The sequence below is a fragment of the Phocoena sinus genome, chromosome 1 (assembly GCF_008692025.1).
Source record: "Phocoena sinus isolate mPhoSin1 chromosome 1, mPhoSin1.pri, whole genome shotgun sequence".
Taxonomy (NCBI): domain Eukaryota; kingdom Metazoa; phylum Chordata; class Mammalia; order Artiodactyla; family Phocoenidae; genus Phocoena; species Phocoena sinus.
This window is the reverse complement of record NC_045763.1, coordinates 76,010,038-76,036,958: the sequence shown is the minus strand read 5'-3', so window position 1 is coordinate 76,036,958 and position 26,921 is coordinate 76,010,038. Positions and strand designations below refer to the sequence as shown.

Here is a 26,921-nt window from a genome sequence, read left to right as displayed (position 1 = left end):
GCAACCTTATGAAGTAGGTCTTGTTAACAACCTCATTTAGGGAGGAAGGAACTTAGTACAGGGAGAATGGGTATCTTGCACAAGGTCACATACCTAATGAGTGAACCCAGGCCGTGGGACTCTGAGCTTTTTCTTAACCCCATTCTGTATTGCCTCCCGGGATTATTTATTCTATGGTTTTTTGATTTAGAGATTTTCTTTAGGTGTAAATTCCCAAGACCACCTCTATGCCTCATTAAATGATCTTTTTTTTTTTTTTTTTTTTTTCGGTACGCGGGCCTCTCACTGTTGTGGCCTCTCCCGTTGCGGAGCACAGGCTCCGGACGCGCAGGCTCAGCGGCCATGGCTCACGGGCCCAGCCGCTCTGCAGTATGTGGGATCCTCCCGGACCGGGGCACGAACCCACGTCCCCTGCATCGGCAGGCGGACTCTCAACCACTGCGCCACCAGGGAAGCCCCTCATTTTTTTTTAGATAATAAATTTTTTTTTTTGGCTACGTTGGGTCTTTGTTGCTGTGCGGGCTTTCTCCAGTTGCGGCGAGCGGGAGCTACTCTTGGTTATTGTGCGCGGACTTCTCATTGCAGTGGCTTCTCTTGTTGCGGAGCACAAGCTCTGGGCGCGCGGGCTTCAGTAGTTGAGGCACGCAGGTCCAGTAGTTGTGGCTCACAGGCTCTAGAGCACAGGCTCAGTAGTTATGACACACAGGCCTAGTTGCTCCGCGGCATGTGGGATCCTCCCAGACCAGGGCTCGAACCTGTGTCCCTTGCACTGGCAGGCGGATTCTTAACCACTGCACCACCAGGGAAGCCCAAATGATCATTTTTACCTTCCGTTTTCATCTCTTTTACCTCCTTGAAATCCATCTATAGTTGTTTTTAAAGAAAACAATAAACTGCCTGAGTCTCCAGTTATTTTAGGTTTTCCAACACTTTCTTAATGCAGTCTTGATTGTCTTAAACGTTTAAAAATAACCAAATCAATGTGGCACATTTGCAAAGGTTAACGTAAAATAAATTATTTTAGAACATAAAATGACTTTTTCCTCTAATGTCCATAGAGAGAAAAACAATCCTTGTTTTGAGTGCTTTGAGTAACTAAAAATACTAAAAACCCTGTGAAGTTCTTTGGTGCAGGGAAGAAAAGGGCAGATGTACCTAAGTGTGTACAGTATTGGTTTTCGCCAACTTAGTAAGAGATTGCAAAACAGTCTTCAGCAAACCTAGAAATGACAACTATGATTTTGTAAGCATGAGAACTCGAATCGTGTTTCTTTAATGCCATATTATTCAGCTATACCTTCAAAAAAACACTTCCTTTTAAGACGAGCCAGACCTGCCAAACCAACATATCATCTTGGAGCAATTAAAGGTTTTAGGGTTTCCCCCTCTGGAATCTTATTTCCAGTCGACAGGTTTTGAAGGTTCCCCAAGGGTAACCATTTAGTAGATGTCATGTACCTTTTAATGTGGGGCTTGCAAAAAGTAAATGATCCCTTTGTTAGAACCTGGGGGCTCATATTTGGCTTTGCTCTGTGCAGCCAGAGTTAGCATCTACAATGGCTGGGGACATGTAAAATCCAGGTTCCCCCTCTTCACCTCTTGGCTCTACCATTTGCTAGATAGCTGTGTGATCTTGGGCAGCTTAACTCCTAGTGCCTTTGGTTTTGCTTCAGGAAGTAGGAGGGGAATAACAACAGCATCTATCTCAGAGAGTTGTTGTGAAATAAGATAATCTATGAAAAGTATGTGGCAGAGTGCCTGGCCCATAATAAACACCCAATAAATGTTAGATTTTATCTAACAATAAATGTTAGATAAAATCAGTAGAAAGCAACTCACCCAACGGTGGTGAGATTGAAGGTGACTTATATTGAACTCAGTTCCTTTACATTGCCTTAATAGAATGATTTGATGTTCACACTGCAATTTGTGGCTTCATAGCGTCAGAGACTTCGAGGATTTTTGTATTCTTAGTTACTCAAAACACAAAAGGTTGTTTTTCTCTATAGGGACATTGGAGATAAAAGTCACTTTATATGCTAAAATAATTTATTTTATATTAACCTTTACAAATGTGCTATATTGATTTGGTTACATTATAAGGGTTTTAGAGAGAATTAAGAGAGTAAATGGACAGTTTTTGACATCTAGCCTCTACAGCCAGGAGACTTAGTTAGTGAGATATGTAAATGGAGACTCTGGGATCTCTAAGAGGCCGAGAGAGTGTAATGGTAAAGGGCATGGACCCTGGGTTTGGAGAGGCTAGAGGTGCCTGGATCAAGGGGAGGGGGGTGGTCCTGTGATTCCCAAACTGTGTTCTCTCAAAGTGTTAACTGTAGTAGTAGGCATGACCTGCAAAAAATGATTCCCTAGTCAAACAAGTTTGGAAAGTCCTGGGTTAGACGTAGTTAAATGGATTTCCTTATTGTAGAACCAAACAATAATCAGCCTTAGTCTGAATTCCAGCCCTGCCTCTTTTTAACCATAAGACTTTAGGCGGATTGGTTAACTTCTTCTGTTTCCCCAGTTGTCAAATGAGGATAGTAATGGTACCTTCATTGGTTTATAATGATTTAAATGAGTTAAAACTTGGTGGCTGGCTTGGAGTAAGCACTATATACGTGTCAACTCTTATTAATGTGGTAGAGGGAGCATAGGAAGTAGTGTTATTAAATCGCAGCTGTGGACTTTAGGCCACAAAATATCTTTGACACTAAAGATTGTCTATAGAGTGGGAGCAAAAATACCTACCTCCTCAGCTCATTGTGAGCAATGTAATGTACATGACAGATATGGAAAACATGAAACATAGCACAGTGTGAAAAGTACATGGCAGGTATACCATGGCAGGTATGATTATTCCCTAAGTCTCTATTAATATTATTCACTAAAATACATAAATGCTGGGTTGATGGCATGGTGAGACTTGCACAAACTGAATATAAAATCAGTAGAAAGCAACTTGTGTATTGCCGTGGAGTATCCTGAGCTTCTGCCTTTTTCTGGCTGTTTGGGAACAGTGGGGAGAAGTGGAAATAAACCGCTGTCAGGGGCCTCTGTCTAGTTCAGGGTAAATATGAACCTGAACTGATTCAGGCCTAAGGAGCCAGGGTTGGGAGAGGCGAGACGTGCCTGGATCATGGGCAGAAGTCCGGCTAATCCCAAACTGTTAACTGTGATAGTAGACGTCACCTTTATGTATGGTTTCACTCGTCAAATAAATTTGGAATGTCCTGAATTCAACACGGTTAAGTGATGTTTTGATTGTAGAACCCTTCAGATTCTCTGATTTGTGAATGTGATACTTTAATATGAATTTTGAAACTTTAGGAAAGGAATATCGTTTGCAGCATTTCATAAATCAGTCCTTTTCTTCTTTCTTCATAAGCGTCCTGTGGAACTGGGGTGCCCTAGAATACACTTTAGAACAACTGACCGAGGGCAATTGTGCATCCTTCATGCTCACGTCAGTCCTTAGTTCTCCCAAAAGGCTGCTAACGGCCCGATACACCAACCAGGCTTTCTTAGTATCAGCAGGATTCAGCCTTGACTTGTTTCTAGCAGTGAAGTGGTGCATTTAAACCTGTGATGGGTTGAACTATATGAAACTGCTGCTATTTGACCACCTTTGACCTATCAAAAGGACAGTTTCATCTGGTTCCAACTAATAGGATAGTGACTGCAAATGCCATGCATGTCCACCTGGTTCAGGTGTTCCTTCCTAATAATACCTGGACTAAGTGTTTAGAGACTGGATTATCCCACTTTGTACCTGCATTGAACAAATGTATGGAAAGCATATTATATACCTCAGACAACGCTGTCCATAGCAATTTACCTGTAAGCTATTACCTTCCTGTCTCTCATTTTAGCAGTGAAATACTCGCTGCAAACAGTTTGGAGGAAGATGAGGCAAAAATGACATCTGAATTTTTCTTTCAGCCCCTGAGTACCACCACTTCTGCTGCTTCTGGATTTTCCAGATGCTTGGGTCAGTGGTTTCCACCTGCTCTGAGACTTCCAGGGTGACTCTCATGGAGCCGTAACTGTAATTTAGATGCTGGCTGCAGGCCCCCTGGAAGTGGGTTCCCTGCTGGCCTTGGTGGAGAGGGCTTGGCACTTGCCTCCTACTGGGCCAGGTGTATCGAGAAGGTTGACTCTTGAAGGGGGCTACAAGTTAAATGGGTGATTAATTAAAAATTTGTTCACTTATCTGTTCTTTCCCTCAACACATGATTGTGGGTGCTCCCCAAATGTGCCCAGTTCACTGTGCTAGTTTGAGGAGGCAGTGGTGGACAAGGTCGACTCCCTGCCTTCCCTCAGCAACTTGGAATCTAGCAAGGGAGGCGGAAGTCGGCAGGCAGGTGCAGCCAGGCGTGGTGAGCATGGTGGTGGAAGAGTCAGGGAAGCTGGGAAGAAAGTGGGTGGGGACGGGGGCCAGGAGGACATGCTGAGCACTGTGTAGTCAAAATTCCCTGCTCTGGTGGGGAAGAAGTTGTACAGTGTTTCCACCCCACCTGTCACTGAGAAGAGGTCCTGTCCTGTAGGCAGTTCTCAAAGGGTCACTCTTATCCAAACATTCTATCTGTCCTGCTGTCCAGGGTATCCACACTGTGGTCTTTGGGGCTTTAAAATACCTATCGTTCAGCACCAATTTGTGAACTCTGTAGGCAGCATCGAGAAAAAGGACAAGTCAGGCCCGTTTTAATTCATTCAATATGCAAAAAATAATTTTACAAATCAGATACGTCAAGGTGAAATACACAGTCGTTTCAAAAATAGACTTCTTGGGCTTCCCTGGTGGCGCAGTGGTTGAGTCCGCCTGCTGATGCAGGGGACACGGGTTTGTGCCCCGGTCCTGGAAGATCCCACATGCCGCGGAGCGGCTGGGCCCGTGAGCCGTGGCCACTGGGCCTGCGCGTCCGGATCCTGTGCTCCGCAACGGAAGAGGCCACAACAGTGAGAGGCCCGCGCACCGCAAAAAAAAAAAAAAAAAAAAAAGACTTCTTGATGTCTTCAGCTTACAGCGTTCCGACCAGCCCATCAATACAGAGCTCTGTATTGGGGAATCATTCACACTACAGAGTGATTCTCCATTTTCACAGGTGGAGTCACCACAAAGTTTCTCTAATAATTACTCTTTTTTGGTAATTCATGTCTGATCTTATCTTCAGAGGTTAAATTTACCATCAATTCTAAGGAGCCATCGAGTGCCCAGAACCTGATTCTGCATTTATCCTCATGCTGCATATGGCCTTTTTTTTTTTTTTTTTTAAATTTATTTATTTATTTATTTTTGGCTACGTTGGGTCTTCGTTGCTGCGTGCAGGCTTTCTCTAGTTGTGGCGAGCAGGGGCTGCTCTTCGCTGCAGTGTGCAGGCTTCTCATCACAGTGGCTTCCCTTGTTGTGGAGCACGGGCTCTAGGCACGTGGGCTTCAGTTGCTGTGGCACGTGGGCTCAGTAGTTGTGGCTCACGGGCTTAGTTGCTCCGCGGCATGTGGGATCTTCCCAGACCAGGGCTTGAACCCATGTCCCCTGCATTGGCAGGCGGATTCTTAACCACTGTGCCACCAGGGAAGCCCACATATGGCCTTTTGATCATTCAGAAGTGAGCTAGTAGAAGTCTGCTATGGTAAAACCTAGAATTTTACTCTTAATTTTTGTATTCTATTAAATATCCTTGTCTTTCCCGTAAAAAATTTGGGGGTCTTGGAGATGGGATGGCTAAAGAAAGAAAATGGCTTAATTAAGTTTGAAAGGTTGTGTAAATGTTATTTTAAATGAAGAAAGAGATTACATGACTATTCTCATTTTTTAAAAGTTAATATTCTCCAGAATATGATAACATAACAATAATGATCATAATTAGCTTCAGTCAAAGATAGAGTTCTTTTATTAGCACTCATGTATTTCCTTGAATCGTGTCAAATGGATATCCACATTATTTCATTATAACATTTTATTTTCCTTAATAGCATTATGAAATTACTTAAAAGGCCAGGTAAAAAATGTTTCTCAAATTCCAGGTCATGACCCATTAGTGCATAAGAAAATTAATAAACTGAGTCATGATGATATTTCATACAAATGAAAAAGTAGAACAGAAAATATCAGAGTGCATCACACTTTGAAAGGATAGGTTTTGTTTCATATACATATTTTTTTATATATATGTATATATAGCATAATAAGCATATAATGTGAGTGTGCTGGATCAAAAATTTTAAATGTACTTCTTACAGTAGAATGCAGACAGAAAGTCTGAGAAATCTTAAGATAGAGAATGTCCAAAATAAAACGTAAAAAAAAGACCATGTTACTCTACACACTAAATATTATCTTAAATGCTAAATATCTTTATTGAAGCAGTGTCCTCAGCTCAGCCTTAGCAAATTTACAGTTCTAATAAAAAAAGAGGTATTCAGCAAAATATATTCATATACATGTATGTGTATGTGCATACAAACACTTACCTGTACATAAACATTTTAAAACCTTTAAATATATTTAAAACCTTTAAAACATAATTAGAAATAGAACTTCCCATCCTATGAATAACCACTGTTAATAGTGTACATCAAGGGTGCAGTTATGCTGGTGTTTTAACAGTGTTCACTCACTCATGTACTAAGCTAAAGGGTATGAAGAAATTTACATGTAGTTGCTACATGTTTAGTTTAAAATTTAAAGCCTATTTAGCACCTACCCTCTCATTAGCCTGGGACTATAGTAGATGGTCTGTGTGATTCAGCTGCAAGTCAGAAAGAAATCCTGAAACTGCATTTGATGGTTGAGAAGAGTCAATCTTACACCTCATCTTAATGGGGTTTTTTTTCCCTGATCGCTCTCTGCTCTGAATCGGTCTTGCTGAACATTGTTAACACTGCTTTGCTCATTCTTCATTGTGGACCGTATAGGCTACCTGGGAACTCTCGGGACTAAAAACATTCCAGACATTCCTTAACACAATGTTCCTGAAAAGGTTGGTTTCTTAGGATCCGGCAGGAGCACTGCCTGCATGGTTCACAGAGACTGCTGCATAAGCCTTTCATTAGCAGCCGGCCAGACAGCAGCAGCTGCCTCTTTGCTCTGAAAGACTTGCTTCACTCAACTGCAAGTCCATCAGACTAGCTTTTAGAGGGGTAAACGAGGACACTGTGATTCTCCGTAAAGAAGAATCAATCAGTGGGGCCGAGTTTCCAGCAACACAGTGAAGCTACACATAGATTGTATGTCTTGGTATGATGTGTGTTTTCTTTGGAAAGAGGCATTCAAATGAAGTCTCCTACAGCAAAATCTTGGTCCCCCAGATCCAAGAGTCTCAATCACTTTGAACGAATTCAAGAAATAGAAATTCTACCCTGGAACCCTTATTAGCTGCCTTTCTTATAAAAATAATTACAGGATGCACCATTTCCCTCCTATTCCCTATTAATATTTCCAAATCTGCCTCCCTCCCTCCCTTCTCTCCTCTTGCTTCTCAAATACTTCCTTTGAAGTTCTCTACTTCTCTTTTTAGACCAGAACACACTGATATCAAACATTCCAGCGTTGAAGGTTTTCAAGGAGAACACAAAAACCAAGAAACTTTTTTCACATAGAACTGGGTCCCTTCACATTCTTTCTGGCCGATGGGCTATTCACTGCCAACCTCAGGGGTTTGGTTTGCCTAGAATTCTCTTTAACTCAGCCCCTCCTCTTGGTTTCCACATTCCTTGATAAACACAGTCAAGCTCAGCATCTTTCTCAAAAACACAAAACCCTAGTGTAAGGGCTTATGCACAATTCTCACTCCATGAAATATGAGTTCTTGGCCAAGTGTTATAGCCTGTGATCACGCAGCTGGACCTGGGTGATCGGACCAGTGGAGTTTGTCCTCAGGCCCTATTCTTTCTCAGTGACCCGTGAGGTACTGAACAAACTAGAGGTACTCTGTATTCAGCCTGTGACTGACTGCCAATGAAATGTGGCTCAGCACCCAGAGGCTCATCACAGAACGAGATGATTGAGAAGCTAAGGGATCATTTCACACTCCTAATATACAGTACGATAGCTGGGAGGAAAGCCGTTAGCCTCAGGGATGAGCGTTTTTCTCTCCCCATCTCTCCCTCCAGGTGGTTGTCGGCTGGGGTTCACAGAAAGTGCTGTTAAAGTGAGAGTAAGGTGGGCAGTGCTTTTCCTGCAGCACATATAGGACACGTGCATTTCCACGGCCTTTGTTGCCTTATTTGTTAGTCACTTTTCTGGTGACATTTAACCAGAGACCTTTTGACTTTGGAATCTGTGACAGAATTTTCTTTCTTTCTTTCTTTCTTTCTTTCTTTTTTTTTTTTTTAGTTGAAGTACAGTTGCTGTACAATATTATATGTTACAGGTGTACAATACAGTGGCTCACAATTTTTAAAGGTTATATTCCATTTATAGTTATTATAAAGTATTGGCTGTATTCCCCGTGCTGTACAATATATCCTAGTAGCTTATTTTATACCTAATAGTTTGTACCTCTTACTCTCCTACCTTTATATGGCCCCTCCCCCCGCCCTCTCCCCGCTGGTAACCACTAGTTTGTTCTCTATATCTGTGAGTCTGTTGCTTTTTCGCTATATTCACTAGTTTGTTGTAATTTTTAGATTCCACATGTCAGTGATATCATTCAGTGTTACATCTTTCTCTGTCTGACTTATTCCACTTAGCATAATGTATGGCAGAATTTTCAAATGCTGGCTTTGAAATAGAGAAACTCACCTAGACGAGTCCTGTAAGATGTCATCACCTAAAAATACCCCCAGTGGATCACTGGGGGCAGGAAATGAAGCCGAGATCGCAAGTTCATACTGACTTTTAAAAGAGTCACTGTGGAGTGTTTACAAAGATCCCACAGATGACTAAAATTAGTTTATTCTGTACAGCATTAGCCACTTCTGACTCAAGATGGTGATACAAGCAGCGTTAAGCTGTGAGCTCACCAGGAAACTCATTCGCTAAAATTATTCTCTGGCAAGGAAAGACCCCTAGTTCACATCAATGGATGGAAGATGAGGTATAAATAGTAACTTGTTATGCCATCACTCAGAAGCTGTGTTTTCCGCTTGTCTCCAGATCTCTGTTTCTTGAAAATGTGAAAGCCTCCTGATCAGTCTCAATGTGGTGTGGTGTGTGTGTGTGTGTGTGTGTGTGTATCATCCTTTTAGTAGTGCAATACAATAATTGGAAAACAGAGGCTAAGTGATCTGGTTAGTATCATTCAGCAACTCACTGACACTTAAAACTGAGAGTTTTGGGCCCTATAAAGGTCCTATGAGCTGATAAGTGTAAATGGTCAATTGATTAGAAGCATGTTCAAATAGGTGTAGGCAGAGAAGGCTATGCAGTCACGTGTGCTGCTGGGATGGCTCCTCTGTTACGAAAAACGTTTTCCTGTGTATAGCTGACCCTTGAACAACATGGGTGTTAGTGACGCCGATCTTCCTTGCAGTCAAAAATCCACATATAATTTATCGTGAGCCCTCAGTATCTGAGGTTCTTCCATATTCTCAGTTTCAACCAACTGCAGACTCTGTAGTACTGTGGTATTTATTATTGCAAAAAATCCACGTATAAGTGGACCTTCACAGTGCAAACCCACATTGTTCAAGGGTCAACTGTGTTTAAAGGTCAGCTTATCAGAATAAAGCTGCATCCTCACTCTAGCTCTGGTTGATTCACTCAAGTAGTCAATTCCGTAAAGAAAAAAATCATACAGATCAACCATGTAACTAAATGGGCTAATCAACCCAGTAAAACTGTGGCTCTAGCATTTCTGTACCAGCCCATAATCTGTTATGTGCGCTCTTCATGGCTGACTTCATATTTCTTTTCATACAGATTTTCTATAGCATTCATTTCAGGACACAACTATATATTCTTTAGTGTGTGCCAGAGTCATTTTGGTCCTAAACCATTCTATTTCTCTGTAGGTGCCCATTCTCTGCCACTGATAACTTTCCCCCATCTGCTAAATCCATTTTCTGACTTATTAAGTACTGGGATTATTTCTTTAGTGACAAAGCCCTCAAACTATGCATCACTGATTTTCTATTTTTGAAGTCCTGGAATTTTCCTTGTTGGGACACTGAGTGCTTTATTTCTAATTAGGCTTTCCTTCTTACTCATATTTGGCGTTATCAATAAATTACACAACCAATAATTAGGAACAGGATCCCAGCGTGTGCTGCAAACATGATTCCCAGTCAGTCACTGGCGGGAAAGAAGGGGCATTCAGGGAGAGATGGAATTCGGACTGCAATGCAGGCAAGATGACTCTCTGGTTTGATAATGGAATGAGAAGTGATTCATTTTTAAGCAAGTTACTCAGGTTGGTGGGAGTTCTCTTTTGTAGTCAGATGAAAGTTTTTAGTGGAAACCATCCCCTTTTATTGGCTATTTTCTTTAAAATAGCCTTTATACCAAGAGGCAGCTTTAGAAAAAGCCATTGGACCTGTCTGCTGGAAAACCAGGCTTGAGCAAAATGCTCCAGATGTGAAGTATTCTCTAAGATTCTCTTCTAATACCTCCACTTCCATGAAGTCTTTCCTCATCTCCCCCGCTGGGAACCGTATCTCCATCCTATCAACGCCCACCGCACTTTGAGATAATTCAGGTAAGGTACTCAACACAGAGCCTGGTGTAAAGCAAGCACTGATTATTATTGTCCCTGTCTCTTTGTAGTACGTATCACCTTCTGCTGGAGGGTCTAATGGATCATTTTATCCTCAGCAGTGACTCACACTTTCCGGTACCTCTAAGCATGTGTTGAATGAAGAATAGACTGTCAGTCCATCTCAGGTATATTTGACCCTCAGGCTTGACATTCAGTAGACGCTCGATAAGTACAGGGCTAATGAACATTCAATGAACGGATATAAACAAAAAATCCACCACCGAAGTTCAGCTTTTATGTTCACAGGGTTAACTTTCCTAGTCTCCTGTTAGTGCCAAAGACATTGAACAACAATAACTTTACTCCTGAGCCCAGTTCCTATAAATGACTTACCAGTTATTTAAATAACTGGCCAACTAGCTTCATCGGCATGTCCCATATGCAGAGTAAAATAATTATGGCTAATATTTATTGGGCGTTTGCTTTGTGCCAGGTTCTGTTCTGAGCACTTTACATGCACTCACTTATTAAATTCTCGCTGCAATCTGTTCTAAAGAAAAGGCACTGAGGCACGATGATGTTAAATCCTTTGCCCCGGGTCAGGCTCTTGCCAAATACTGCATGGCAGCCGGGACTGGGTTGGAGTTGCAGATGAGTTATGGTTTGATGGCATATATCTCCCTGCTTTCTGCAAAATGTAAAACGAGAGCAAATGCCGGACACAGTCCAGCCAAGATGCTGCTGCTCAGAGGCTTTGTCTCTCTCAAATACCTCTCCACTTTCCTTTTCATTGAAAGTGTCCCAGGTAGAGAGGGAGAGGAGGGCCACAGAAGCTGTTGCTTGGCTTGTGAGCACAGAAAATGTTTACTTCATGACTCAGACTCCGTACCTTTGTAAAGGTCTGCTCCATCAGTAAGCACCACCCTGCCTCACCTTCTCCCACTTTCTCTCTCATACTCTGATATCTCCCTGCTCTTCCCTTAGCTTTGAATTTTCCTCTTCCCTACCCTCCTTCAATTGTCTGGGCCCTACTGGTCAGTCAAGATGCAATTTAAATGACACCTCTTGCTGGAAGCCCTCCCTGACCATCTCAGACAGGTGTCAGATCCCTACAACTCCTTGTGTACCCTCCTATCCTGGCTTATCATTCTACATTGTAATTGTTGGTTTAATCATCTCTGCTTCTAGACTGTGAACTCATCAAGGGTGGAGGCCCTGTCTTGTCCACTGGTATCTGGAGATCCCAGTGTCAATTCTGGGCACAGAGGTGCGTCATAAATATTTGTTGAGTGAACAAGTAGGTGAATAAATAAAAGTGTTCCCTTGCAAGTTTATTCTACTCTGAAAGCATTACATAAACCAAATGCAGGGACTCTGAATATCCATATTCAGATGCCTGAGATTGGCCAGAAGGACACAGGCAAGAATAACAGGTTAGAGATATTATTTCTTTGTCCCTATGTATCAGAAAGAAAATATCCCACTATCCAACCCGAAACCATAGGCGTAAATAACGTTTGATGAGGAGAAAAAAGTAAGCCTGAAAAATTTGTGGCTGGAAAAAAATGTTTCAAACAGCATTTTATTTTTCCCTTCTGCGGACTTGTTGTATAAATTATGTGTGAGACAAATATGTGATAGAGAGATTCAGTGGCAATTCCTCGTTCTCAAATGTCTGGTTAACCACGCCTCTTAATCCCACATACAGTAGTTTAGCACAGAATTAAATTCTGCCCTTTAGGCAGGATTGGCATCTGGAATTTCGTGTTTCTGTAGTTTAAATGTTTTTTCCCACTATTTGTACTTTTCCATTTAGAATAAATGCACTGAGTATGTGTGGGGAAACATAAATAGAATGGGATTTTTATGATTCAACTCATCATCCTTATTGGTTTGTGGTCGATTTTTGTAGATACTAATTTTTAAAATTACCTATCTCTAATTAGTTACAGGAACGCAGTAAGAATTGCTGGGCTACTGTCCTCTAATGAATCGAGCATCTTCTCTTTGCCAATAATCAAAGTCTTTAATTTTGTAAAGGAAAATCATTTCCTTCAACCTTTACTCCCAAAACACAGAGACTTCATGGGACAGTGTTGTCTGACGTAATTAGGGGGAAAGATTTTTCCCTGCTGCCATACATAGCAGGAATGGGGGAGGGGAAGAGGCATTGATCTAATTAACTGGGGACTCTCTTGCCCCCATATCAGTGGTAGTACTTATTTATTCATTCAACATCCATTAATGTTCACTGTGCGCCTAGAATGTCCTGGAAGCTGCTATTTACTGGCGATATAGAAAGAACCAAGGCATGGTCTCTGTCCTCAAGGAGCTTACAATGCAGTGGGAGACAGTTGTATAAGTAACTGCCATCAAACAAGGCAAGTCTCACGTGGGAGTCTGTACAAAGTGCAGCAAGGCTTTAGGAGAATCTGAGCTGGCTGGGGAAGTCAGGGATGTGGGTTCACAGGGAGGAGAGCATCTGAGCTGAGACGTGTAGGAGCAGCACTTTGCCAGGCAGCAGAGCCGGTGAATGAGTGACGGGGGAAGGTGCTCTAGACACAGGGCTGAGAAAAGTGGGTCCTTGGAATCTTTGGGGCTTTATTATCAGTGACATGTGGCCTGTGACCCACCTCACAACTCACAGAGACACATCAGTGTGAGGCTACCTGGGGAAGACACTAAGGTTGGCGAGGATCTGTTCAGATTGGCCTGGAAGCGGGTGGGGGGCGACGGAGAGAGTGGGAGAAAGAGGGAGAGAGAGACAGACAGAAACTGTGTGTTAGTTCACTCTGGCAACCATATCAGAATGAGGAGGCAGAGGCAGCAGGACCTGTGCTGTAAGCCACAAGATCTGGACTGACTCAAGTTTCCAGTGCATGGTCATGGCCACCTACATCCTCCCAGTACAACTTAGGTTGAGCCTTTCACGCAAATTAATTTGAAGGCAGAAAGAGGAATTTAGCCCACCATTAGACTATTCTGATGGCGTGAGGTGGGATATTTTCAAAATAGAGTTTACTTTTTGAGGGGAGGATATTTGTGTGTGTTAATCTACTAAATAATGTATTTAACCTTAGAGAGGTAATTCCAACGCTTCCAACAGAAAACCAACCGAGGCTCCTTCATCGTTCTCCATCAGCATTTCCCCCTTTTCTTTTCTTTTTTTTTTTAAAGAATATCAGTCAACCCTTTTGGTTTTTAAAATTTATTTATTTTTGTCTGTGTTGGGTCTTCGTTGCTGCGCGCGGGCTTTCTCTAGTTGCGGCGAATGGGGGCTACCTTCCTTGCGGTGCGAGGGCTTCTCGCTTCTCACTGCGGTGGCTTCTCCTGTTGTGGAGCGCGGGCTCTAGGCGCACAGGCTTTAGGATTTGTGACACGCGGGCTCAATAGTTGTGGCTTGCGGGCTCTAGAGCTCAGGCTCAGTAGTTGTGGCACAGAGGCTTAGTTGCTCCACGGCATGTGAGGTCTTCCTGGACCAGGGCTCAAACCCGTGTTCCCTGCATTTGCAGGTGGATTCATAACCACTGCGCCACCAGGGAAGTCCTCTCCTTTCTCTTGAAAAGCAGTTCATAAATACCTTCTTTATGCTTTACACAAAGTAAAAAATTATGGCTCCATTGGAGCCAGCAAAAATATAGGGAAGAAGGTGATTTTTACAGTCCATGTAAAATCTGTGATGTCAGATCTATTCTTCCAGGAGTTAAATCTTCTATTTAATTGTATATTGACATTTTTCTGTGCTTATGTCCATGTAAGTACTTATGTCTGTTTCCATAGCTCTTCAGAATTTCGGGAAGGAAATTCTGCTCCAACCACCCTAATCTACTACTGCCCCTGTGTTCTGTTGACGAGGTCCCTTTGTGCCATGGCACAGTCCATTTTCCTATCTGAATTGTTCCATCTTAGAAATCCATAAATCTCTCCTCCTTCAGAATCTGGCTCAAAATTAAATTTCTCTGATAAATTTAATCACTATTCCAATTGTTTCTTGACAACATTTATGAACTATTAAAACTTGCATACAAGTTTCTGTTTAAGCCATCTTGAACATTTTAATGTACATATTTTGGGCATTTTCAAACAGTATCATCCTTAACCTAGTGTAAGTATTCAATAGGTGGTGACCCAAACTGATGGACAGAAAGTGGAAACACATTTTCATCTGTCTGTCCTAATTTTATGTTTACCTCTAAAATTTCAGAATTTTTTTCTAGAACCCAAAGTACTTGTTGCATCAGGACATAATCTCTAACTTCTCAGTACCGTTCTATAAAAATTAAAAAATATATATTTTATATGCACAGAAAAGTACAGAATATAAAAAAATAGAATTTTAAAAGGCAAATATCCTGTCATATATGTTCTAGATGTTTTATTTTTGTTAGAAAGAAATAAAATATTAAAGATATAATTGATATCCCTTTTGTAACCCTCTCTTACACTGTTTCCTTTCTTTTCTTCCTAGAGGCAACCATAGTCCTGAAATTGGTGCTTTTACTTCCCATCTCTGTTCCTATACATTTGCTAAATATGTATTTTTCCATACTTAATATATTTATTAATGTTTGTGTTTTAAAATTTTACCTAAAAGATATCTTCACATATCTGGATTTTGTTATTTTTTCCAATCTAAGAATCTCCATATTTTATTAAACAGATGTAATCTATTCATATTTATTGTGATTATTGACATGTTTGGGATTGGAATTTTTTACTTACCAACATTTTTCAATGCTTTTTTTCTTCTTTCTTGTTATTTTATAAGTATTCATTTCTGTATTTGTTTGTTTGTTTCCACACTGTTTTGGACAATAAACTATCTATCTTCCTAATGTGGTTACCGCTTTAAATTTTAAAATGTGCATCATTAGAAAAATTCCAAGTCTGTATTCACCTTCTCAATCTTAGTCTCCAGGTATTCATCCAGATATTTTATTCCCTATACAAATACAAATATCCTTTTTCCTTTTTATTTCTAAGAAAAGTGGTTATATTATACACACTCTTCTATAGCTTACTTTTCTCAAATATATCTTTTGAACATTTTTCTGTGTCAGTAATATGGTTCTGTCTCTTTTTCTTAATGGCTACATAGTAATGATGATGACGACCAACATTTGCTGAGTGATTACTCTGTTCCAAGAGTTTCTCTCATCTATAGTTTATAAGAACCATATGTGGAAGAAACTCCATTTTGAAAATAAGGAACCTGAGGCTTAGAGGGGAGTGGTAGGTAAAATAATGCCCCCCAAAGATGTCCTCGTTTAAATCCCTGGAACCTGTGAATGTAATACCGTACAGGGCAAAAGGGATTTCGTAGATGGGTTAAAGGTTAAGACCTTGAGATAGGGAGATTATTCTGAATCATCTAGGTAGGCCTAATCTAATCACTTGAGTCCTTAAAAGTAGAACCTTTTTTGTGGGTTAGAGAGAGAGACAACAGTAGAATCAGGGTCAGAGAGATGACAGTGTGAGAGGGATTCAGTACTCTGTTGCTGTTTTTGAGACATAGGGGTCTACATGCAGGGACCAGCAAGGGGACTTTAGGAGCTAAGGGCTGACCTCAGCTAACATCCAGCAAGGAAACAGGGCCCTCAGTCCTACAACCACGTGGAACTGAAGTCTGTCAACACCTGAAAGAGCAAGGAAAGGAGTTCTCTCCTGGACTCTGAAAGAAGGACCTGAGCACTACCAACACATTGGTTTCAGTCCAGTGAGACCCATACCAGACTTCTGACCTATCAAACTACAAGATTATAAATTTGGGTTGTTTTACACCTCTAAAATTGTGGTAATTTGTTATGATGGCAGTAATAGAAAACAAATACAACGAACCACAATGAGAAATTTACAGTGAAATGGGAATTCAGACTCAGGTGGTCTGACTCCAGGATGTGTGTACAGCTAAATCATTATTTATTAGCCAGTCCATATTGATGGGCATTTAGATTGCTTTCAATTTACAGTATGTCAGACAATGGGACAGTAGCTTTCCTGATATCTATATCTTCAAATACTTTAGCTAGAATTTCTACAGGAAAATTTCCTAAAAGTGAAATTATTGGGTCAGAGGAGAATCACATTAAGTATTTTTATAAATACTGCCAAATTGCCTGGCAAAATGTTCCCAATGAAGCTCTTAGACTAGAATTGAAATCATCAGGGAAAGAATTAACAAGAAGTATGGATGGATCTGGGTTATTGGTGACCATTTCAACAAAGAAAAGAACTGAAATGATCACATAACCGAAAGTGCCTTTCTCCTTCATTTTAACTGGAGGACTTGCAGACATCTGTTCCAGAAGAGTTCCTCTGGCTTTGTCTTCTCTCTGTGCATTGTGAACAGATTCACTTTGTGCCTTTACTTGTGAGTCTTGCTTTTTGGCCTTTTAGGCAATAATGACTGGCAAAAATAAATAGCCTTTTCAGTAAGGATCCCTTGTGCTACACATACATTCTAAAATACTCTATTACTTCAGCTGAGGCTAGATTTTCTCACGTGCACAATAGGTACTTTAAAATACTAATAGCATTTCATTAATTTTGAATGATAGTCTTCTCAGCGGGGCCCTGAACTCAACTTATGGAAGAAATCACTGGTTAAAGAAAACTAACATAGCAACCAGCTCACGTGTATGGGCTCTGTGACTAGCTGGCATTTTATGGGAGTCACCAAAGCAGGCCCCATAAGATTTAATGGCCCATTCCTCACGTGACTCTACAACAAAACAACCTCCACATTGCTGGAAACAACTTTTACTTTCTTTGGGCATCTTAACCCCAATCATTTATCTGGAAAGCGGTCTGTCTCCTTCACTCCTGGCTTACACCAATGCTTTTGTTGTGCTTGTAGATCTGATAGCATCCTTTTATCCCAGGCTCTTTCTTTGTTCTAGAACTTCTTTATCTCTCACTCTACTGCCTCGGAGATTTTGGTTCTCTCCTTATGCTGTGATTTTTCCATCTTTAGAGTTATGAAAACTTTGACTCAATTGTTCTGCTTGTTTTTTTTCTTTTGCTCAACTGCTAGATCCTGGGACATTGTAATAAACATCCTCATGGCTGTGAAATGGAAAGATGTCTAACTAATGATGTTTGTTTGTTTGCTTATTTATTTATTTTTGCTTCATTTTACCTAGGAAACCAGACTGGAAAATTTGAATTCTGATTAAATTTTGGATATTATAATGAATAATAATACCTCCTATTTATTGAACATTTACCATGTGCCTGATACTATTAATTTTTTTAAAAAATGCTTTAACTTAAAAGTCTTCAGGGCCCTTCTGTGAGGTTAGGTGCTACTATTATCCCCATTCCACTGTTGAGGAAATCGAGGCTTTAAGAAGTTAGGCAATCTGATCCAGGCTGTGTAGTAGTAAATGATAAAGCTGAGATTGAAACACAAGCTTGTTTGACCAGTCTGTACTCTTAACCACTATACCAGAATGTTCTTTGACATTTCAAAATCATTTGTAAGCAATACTTCCAAGAACATTTTTAACAGAAAAAAGTTAAACACAGAGCTACTTAGTTGTGATGAAGTAGAAAGAATACTGGAATAGGAGTCAAAAGAGGGAGTCTCAGCTGTGTCCTTAACTAACTGAGCAAGCCCCAGGCAAGTCAGTTCACCAGCCCCTCCCTTATCTTCCCCCCACCCCCCCGTCTGTAAAAGTGCCAGTATTCTAGCATTCTTAAAAAAAAAACTTGATTTCCTCTTCTTTAAGTTTTCCTATACTAAGATAGATGAAATCTGCTGCTGCCATATCATTTGTGACAGTTAAGGCTGGTATCAAATGAGTCAGTTGGCAGAGGGCTACTTGTTCTGAAAAAAGAAGAAAAAAGCAATGATTAAATGCCACCCCCACTCCCACCCCCAGGCAGAGAGCAAGCTGAACATAATGACTCAAGTTCAAACCCTAGAAAATCTAGGCGGAAATGGGGTGGATATATTCTTCTGTCTCTAATTTTCTCTGTGTATATTCACCTTTGATCGTAACGATGTGGATGAATGTGTGGCTTATCAGTTAATCATCATCTCAAATTTGCTCAAGCCATTGTATAGCAATAATGCTACCAAACTGTCTTTGTCCAGTTGGAAATGAGACCCAGCCGAGAAGACTTGCTAACTTTCTCAAGCATGTATCTTCATTCTATCACATAGCTTTTTCCTATCTCATGTGTTTTTGGCTGAATTGTGTCCCCACAAAACTCATATGTTGAAGCCCTAACCCTAATACCTCACCATGTAACTGTATTTGGAGATGGGGCCTTCAAAGGGGGTAATTAATATAAAATGAGGTCATACTGGTGGGCCCTAATCCAATATAACAGGTGTCCTAATAAGAAGAGGAGATTAGGACACAGAAACACAGTTGGGAGGACGGCCATGTGAGGGCTTAGAGAGAAGGTGGCCATCAGCAAGCCAAGAAGAGAGGCCTCAGGAGAAAACAAACCTGTTAACACCTTGATCTTGGACTTCCAGACTCCAGAACTGTGAGAAAATAAAATTCTGTTGCTCAAGTCAACCTATCTTTGGTATTTTGTTATGGCAGCCCTCGCAAATTAATATACCATGTTTTAAATCCAGGGTTGTTTTTAGGTTTTTCCATTACTTCTCAGAAGATCTTTACCTTGATTTTTAATTTTCTTTCCTCCCTTGCCTGAGCTAGATTTCCTTGCCCTAGGAAGTCATACTCAGGTATCAAGCTTCATCCACATGCTGGAGTACAGGTATTTCACAGATGTTAAGAGTGTTTGAAGAGTACCCAGTGTTAGTGAATCTTGACTGGTATTTTGAACACAGCTTACATTTCTACACCTACGTAAAATCCTTGTCACTGCCTCACCTGTGGGTGTCAGTTCTTAAATAATTTAATTTTATAGCTAATAAAATAAAAAACTGAACCATATATAATTGATTTCTCACCCCTCACCAATACCCCATGAATTTTTCTTCTTTTTCTTACTTCCTCTCTTGGTAAAATGCAGAAGCATGCCCATTCATCTAAGTTCATGTTCTCAAGCTAAGAACTTAGGAGTCATACTTGATCTTTTCCTTGCCTCATACATCCAACACATTACCCACTTCTGTTCATTCTTCCTTTAAAACATCTAATAGGAAAAGACTTGTAATATTAATCTATAATATTAAATTTGAATTACAAACATCAGTATGGACTAATGAAGTACAAATATCAGTATGGACGAATGTATTAAAAATATCTATATATTTATGTATCTACCTATCTATCTATTCTAGCTCTGTCCACTGAAAGAACATAGAAGCTATGATATCCCCCTAGCAATAAGCACATCCAGAATCCAGATTTTGGTTTCTATTCATCATTAGCTACAAAAAGAATAATGGTCTTTGGAGAAATAGCTGATTCTAGGTGTTGGGCAGTGAAACTACAAGGTGAGTTTAGGATATCTTGTATCAGAAACCAAGGAAGTGCTCAGTGATTTATGCGGGCATGTTAAAAGGACCCAGGAACTAGTTTGAAAGGATTTCCACTACACAAATTTTGAACAATTTGAAGTATAATTTATTGTAAAACATTGAGTACATAAAAATCTATTAGTCCATAGTGATACCCAAAAAAAGTGAAGGAAAGGAAAAAAAAATCATTTGGATCATTAGAGATGACTACTCAATAAATCCTGAAATTGGTAGTAAAATGGAAAGAAGTAAACATTTACTGTACCTTTTTATGAAGAATTTTATATTATCCTAGTTAATGAGGGAAAACTCATCTTTAGAAAACAATGAAAAAAAGGAGCAATACTATTTGAAAGTCATTATTTTGCAACCCCCAATGAAATAATTGATTCAGACAAGGATCATCAGTGGTGAAAGTTTATTGTAGAACAGGATAGTCACACAGTGACAAACATCACCACACATATTACTTACTAGTTGTAAAGAGCAGAAGGGAGAGATCTTGTAGTCACCACTTTGACCAAGTGATCGACCTAAAAGCATTGATAATACGCTATAATCTTGCATTATGTTTCTCCTGATGTGATGCAGATGAAATCCACAGAATTGTTTATGAACTACTCTTGCCAAAAGTGTTCAACCTGAATCTAATTAAGCCTTTGGACCTAACTTCAAATATATAGGAATTATAGGACACCAGAGAACAATCAAATTACAAGGAAACCTATGGAGGAATCCCAAATGTGAAATATTCTATACAACTTTTTGGATTCTTCCAAAAGTCACTATCATCAGTGAAGAAAGAGTAGGGGGGAACTGCTCTAGATGAAAAGAGATAAAGAGACATAACAACCAAAAACAGTATATGAACCTTGATTGACTCTTGGCCTGATAAAAGCAGCTAAAAACCATTTTGGGAACAAGTGGAGAAAATGTGAATATGAGCCATATATTAAATGATATGACATACGATATTAAGAAACTAATATCAACGTGCTTAGATATGATAATGAATTGTGTGATACAGAAGAAAATTCTTATTTTTAGCAGATGTGTATTTGGGTGTGACTAGGAAGCAGGATCCTCCTCTCAAGGGGCAATATTACTCAGGATCAGTTGAATGGGGGCCCAGTGTTGCTAAATCTTTGTCTTGGACAATAAGTCAAAAATAAAGGTTTGTATACAAATTCTCATTTTAAACACTGACAAGTAATTTTCTTTAAAACACCACAGGCTGAAAAAAATTTGGGCTATAGTGTACGACTCCTCCACGCTCACTCTTTCATATTGGTCTCTGTATCATTCTTTATTCTCTCTTCTTGATCTAGAATACTTTCTCCATCCTTTTGCCATTGAAGTCCTGTGAGTCTTTCAAAACCCAGCAAGCAAGGCCATTCACCTTCTCAAACTCCCATAGGCAGAGTCAGCGCTCCCTCTTTGGAGTGTCTGGCCGTTTATACAAACCTCCATCCTAGGACTTGTAATGGAATGACATATTTGGTTGTCCGTCTCCTCCCACTGGGTTCTGAGCCCTCATGATCAAAAGCCACAGTTTATTCATTCTCGTCTACCCCGTAATGCTCACAGTGTCTAATATAAAGTCAGCCCTCGATGAACATCTGTTGATTGAGTTGCAGCCTGTTAAAAGAAATGCTGCAGAAAAATTTAGGACATGGTTTCTGTGGCATCCAGTTGGAAATGTACTTAAGAATGTCTGTGAATCAGTAAAAGAAATTTTCCTATTATTATATTCCAAGTAAGGCTGTCTCCTGGGATCATTTGTCTCTTATAGGAAGTCAGGTAAACAAGTTCAGTTTTAAAAAGAAAAAAATTGTCAAAATAAGATTCTTTCTGACCTTTTAGTCCAAGAGAATGAGTAATAGAGAACTGTTTCAAGGATGGATTTTCTAGGACAATTTTGGCCAAGATCAGGCCAAGGATCTAGGCAGCTTCAGTAACCTACAAATACTCTAAACCTACTTGAACCTATACAAGAACTGAATGGTAGAGTTTAGAATGTACCAAATCAAGTCACCTCCTCCCTTTTGGGACATCAATTCCTATACACCCTACACACCCAGTTCTCTCCTTCCTGTCTCTTTCATGCATTTTTTTTTCTGCAATGCTTCCTTTCTTCCTTTCTTTCTCTCTTCCTTCCTTCCTTCCTTCCTTCCTTCCTCTCTCTTTCTTTCTGCATTCCTTTCAAAATCCAGCTCAAAACCTACTTCTTCCAGGGAATCTCTGATAAATGCCACATGCCTTGATTTTTCCTTTATATTGTATTCTCCATTTATCTGTATTCTTTTATGCTAGGTATGGTCTATTCCTGTGTAGGCTATATAATTAGAACGATTATGTTATTAAGAATAAGATAATAATAATTTGGAGGGATAATAAGATTGTTAAAAATTCAGCAGGAATGTAAATTGATACAGCCACTATGGAGAACAGTATGGAGGTTCCTTAAAAAACTAAAAATAGAACTACCATATGACCCAGCAATGCCCCTACTGGGCATATACCCTGAGAAAACCATAATTCAAAAAGAGTCATGTACCACAATGTTCATTGCAGCTCTATTTGCAATAACCAGGACATGGAAGCAACCTAAGTGTCCATTGACAGATGAATGGATAAAGAAGATGTGGCACATGTATACAATGGAATACTACTCAGCCATAAAGAGAAACGAAATTGAGTTACTTGTAGTGAGGTGGATGGACCTAGAGTGTTTCATACAGAGTGAAGTAAGTCAGAAAGAGAAAAAAATATACCATATGCTAACATATATATATGGAATCTAAAAAAAAAAAAAAGGTTCTGAAGAACCTAGGGGCAGGACAGGAATAAAGACGCAGACATAGAGAATGGACTTGAGGACACAGGGAGGGGGAAGGGTAAGCTGGGACGAAGTGAGAGAGTGGCATGGACAAATATACACTATCAAATGTAAAGTAGATAGCTAGTAGGAAGCAGCTGCATAGCACAGGGAGGTCAGCTTGGTGTTTTGTGACCACCTAGAAGGGTGGGATAAGGAGGGTGGGAGGGAGATGCAAGAGGGAGGAGATATAGGGATATATGTATATTTATGTATATTTATAGCTGATTCATTTGTTATACAGCAGAAACTAACACATCATTGTAAAGTAATTATACTCCAATAAAGATGTTTAAAAAAAAACTCCAGACCCCTTCCTGGAGATTCTGATTCTGTTGGCATGGGATGGGGGATGGGTACAGGTATTTTGTGTGTGTGTGTGTGTGTGTGTGTGTGTGTGGTACGTGGGCCTCTCACTGTTGTGGCCTCTCCTGTGGTGGAGCACAGGCTCTGGACATGCAGGCTCAGAGACCATGGCTCACGGGCCTAGCTGCTCCGTGGCATGTGGGATCCTCCCAGACTGGGGCACGAACCCGTGTCCCCTGCATCGGCAGGCGGACTCTCAACCACTGCACCACCAGGGAAGCCCAGGTATTTATATTTTTAACAAGCTAATTCTTATTTTTTTTATTTTTTTGTGGCTGTGCCGAGCAGCTTGCAGAATCTCAGTTCCCTGACCAGGGATTGAACCCCAGCCACGGCAGTGAAAGCCCAGAATCCTAACCATTAGGCCACCAGGGAACTCCCGCAAGCTAATTCTTATCATCAGGCAACTGGGAAACACTAGCCTTATCCTTATAAAGTTTGGATTTTGGGTCAGATTAATTAGGATTTGAGGCTGGGCTCTAGAGGTTGTTAGCTGTGTGAAGCATTAGACAAGTTACCGTGTCCACAGACACGGCTTTTTATCTAGAAAATGTGGATGATAATCACTATTCCCCATTTTTCTGGGGAATTAAATGATTCATGTAGAGCATTAGTACAGTTCCCAGAATATTCTAAGTTCTCAGTAAATATTGAAAATTATGTTTATATTTGCTTGTAATTTGTTTGGTTATTTACTATGATTCAAGGTCTGGGTGATGAGTTTTTGGTTCTTCTGTAACACTGGTGATTCAGGGTAGGGTGACCCATAAAATTTTGCCCCAGCCGAAGACTATTGTTGACAGCCTGTTAACCTTTGCCAAGTTTTTATTGCCTCAAGAAGGTATCTCTTTTCTTTGTCCTCTTTAATTTTACCTGTCACCTCCATTAAATTATAAAAAGATCTTTGAGGCCAGTGACCCAGACAGATACCTTTGTTACACAGTAAGTAGATCCAATACCTTGTATAGTGTGCTATCAGCAGAGGGCATTATCTAATAGAACCCACATTTATTTCATAGAGTTGTAGAACCATCATTTCTTATTTAGGTTACAACAGCTCCTAATGGGTCTTAGAGTCTTACACTCTTGCTCCCCTACAATCCAGTGTCTACACAGTAGCCAGTGTGATCTTTTAAAAATGTAATCACAGAAAGTCATTCCCTTTTGATCTTCCAATGCTTTTCACTGTATTTAGAATAAAATTGAAATTCCTTACCATGGTTTTGTAAGCCCTACCTGATCTGGGCTGGTCTGTCTGACCTCATCTCCTGTCATTAACTTCCTGTATCATTACATTCCTGTAACTTTGCTGTTCCTCCTGTCTGGGTTTTTTTCCCCTAGATATTCCCATGATTAAGCCCGGATGTCACCTTCTCAAGACCTTCCTTCTGCTCCCTATTCAAAGTTTTCCTCCCATTAGTTTCTATCCTATTAGTCTGCTTTATTTTCTTCTGATCACTTACCCACTGTCTGATATTGTATTTATCAGTAACTGTTGTTAACTTGCTTGTTCACTGGAAGCTCCATGAGAGCAGGCATCTTACCCATCTTGTGTTCCTAGCACTGGGGACAGAACGTGGCACATTGCATGCGCTCCATATATGTTTGTCAAATTGATAAATGAACTTTACAGATAGGCTGAAGTACATCTACAGAATCCAGTAGATTTCAACTTTTTTTAAAAAAGCAGAAGACTCATCAAACAAAATATTTGGTTTTAAATAATTAATTTGTATGTTTGTTCAGTTCTTTTCACTCATTTCTTGACAATTAATAAGATTCTATACACAGAACAAGTTCTTAGCAAATACTTGGCAATTTAATGACTCCTTGTTCGACAAAAACTACCACCAGGGGGAAATCAATCCTCTGACCAGTAGCTGCAGACAGTGAGAAAATCTGGCTAGAGGAGAAGCAGACCTGACCGCAGGGGACAAGGGCAGGTGAGAGGCACTTAGTGTTCTGGCAGCACAACTCCTCCAGGGTTTCTCTGCAGCTCTATAGAGAGAGCAGTAGGAAGCAGAAGAAGCAAGGCCATCATTGAAGCACCCAGAGGAAAAGCAGCAAGAGAGGGCTCTTTAATGCTGCCAGAGGTGCAGTGAGAAGCTGCCTGGCCTGGAGTGGCCTTGGGCCAGTGGCTGCAGCACTGCAGAAAGGACGGCAGTGGTGGTGCTGGCAGCAGTGGTGGTGACACAAGGACAATATCTCAGGGAGGTAGGGACATGGGAAGCAGGCTCCCTCAAGGTGCAAGCCAGAAGGGACTTGGGAAGGAGCAATAACTGAGAGATTACACTTTTATAATCTTAATTTTTTTAACATTTTAAAAACTAATTTCGTAGAACATCTACATAGGAACAGTTACTGATACATTCTGTTACACTAACATTGTACGGTTTCAGTTCAGTAATTTTCCATTAACAAATATTTTTTCTACCTACTACAATTCCCTCCTTTTTCCTTAAGACGAGACAACTAAGGCTCAACAGAAATTACTCATTAGGTTATAACCATTCTTCTCTCTCCTTAAAGTTGCTATACATTTATAGAATTTGTGTTTCCATTTATGCTTCAATTTTTTGATGCCACTTTGTATACAGCACTTAATTATGGAGAAAAGAAAAAGCAAAACTAAAACAAGGAAGGATATATGCTATATCTTTAACAATATATTTTCTGGTTCCCTTTAGATGCCCAGTCAACCAGGATCACATACAGGTTTCACGCTTTACTGGAGATATGTGAAAGACTTACTGGTCTCACACATTTTATGTATGTTGACTTCTATGTTTTGACTCATCTAAATAAACACAGCAAGACTCATTTACAAGGGTACATATGCTTTCTATTCAACCAGAAAAAAATCTAAAGCTAGATGTAGAAAAACAATGATATTAAAAAACTCTTTAACTTCAGATTGTATTAGACTGAGATTTTCTGCAGTAAAGTTCTTTACAGTTAGAAGGGTGCCTGAAAAGTTTGCCATGGATGTGGAAAGTGCATGAAGTACTGCTCCAGGAGACATTATACAGATGAAATACTTTAATCCACTAGCATAAATGCTCTCTTAATTCTTTCCCAGTGGTCCTTTGGAATGTGTTTTATTTGCTCTTGGTAAAGTCTGGATGCCAAGATGCAGGAAATATATTCCCTACAGAACAGGTGTCTGTTTAACCCCCACGTATGATTTTATAAATGAGTTTAGCTAGAAACAGCCTGGTGGGGGCCTATATAATGTTTACGCTGTAATTTCAGGTCCCATAATAGGTCTGGAATAGTGTAGGCTACTACTACACTACTGCACTCCCACCCCCCAAAATAGGAACTCCTAAAGGGTGCTATATGTAGGCCTATCAATATAAAAGCTGGGAGATAAATCCATATTCCCACCATTTTTTTGGTCTAATTATTCAATTTAATTCAACTACTTCCCTAGAAATGAATATCAGAGAAAAGTATGCTCAGAAAGGTGATTTTGGGAGTAGCTCACTTACCACTTTCCACAATGGTTATTCTGAAGTTTGGTAACAAATGGGGTAGTGGCCTCCTTTTCCTTCCCACTAAAAATTAGGTATCTAGTTAAGTCCATTAGACA

General features: G+C 40.2%; 1 protein-coding gene across 1 annotated transcript in view; it reads left to right on the top strand.

The window, feature by feature from the left end:
• The window catches only part of DDAH1 (dimethylarginine dimethylaminohydrolase 1), a 270,779-nt gene that overhangs the window by 44,582 nt on the left and 199,276 nt on the right, over nucleotides 1-26,921 (top strand). The window lies entirely within an intron of this gene.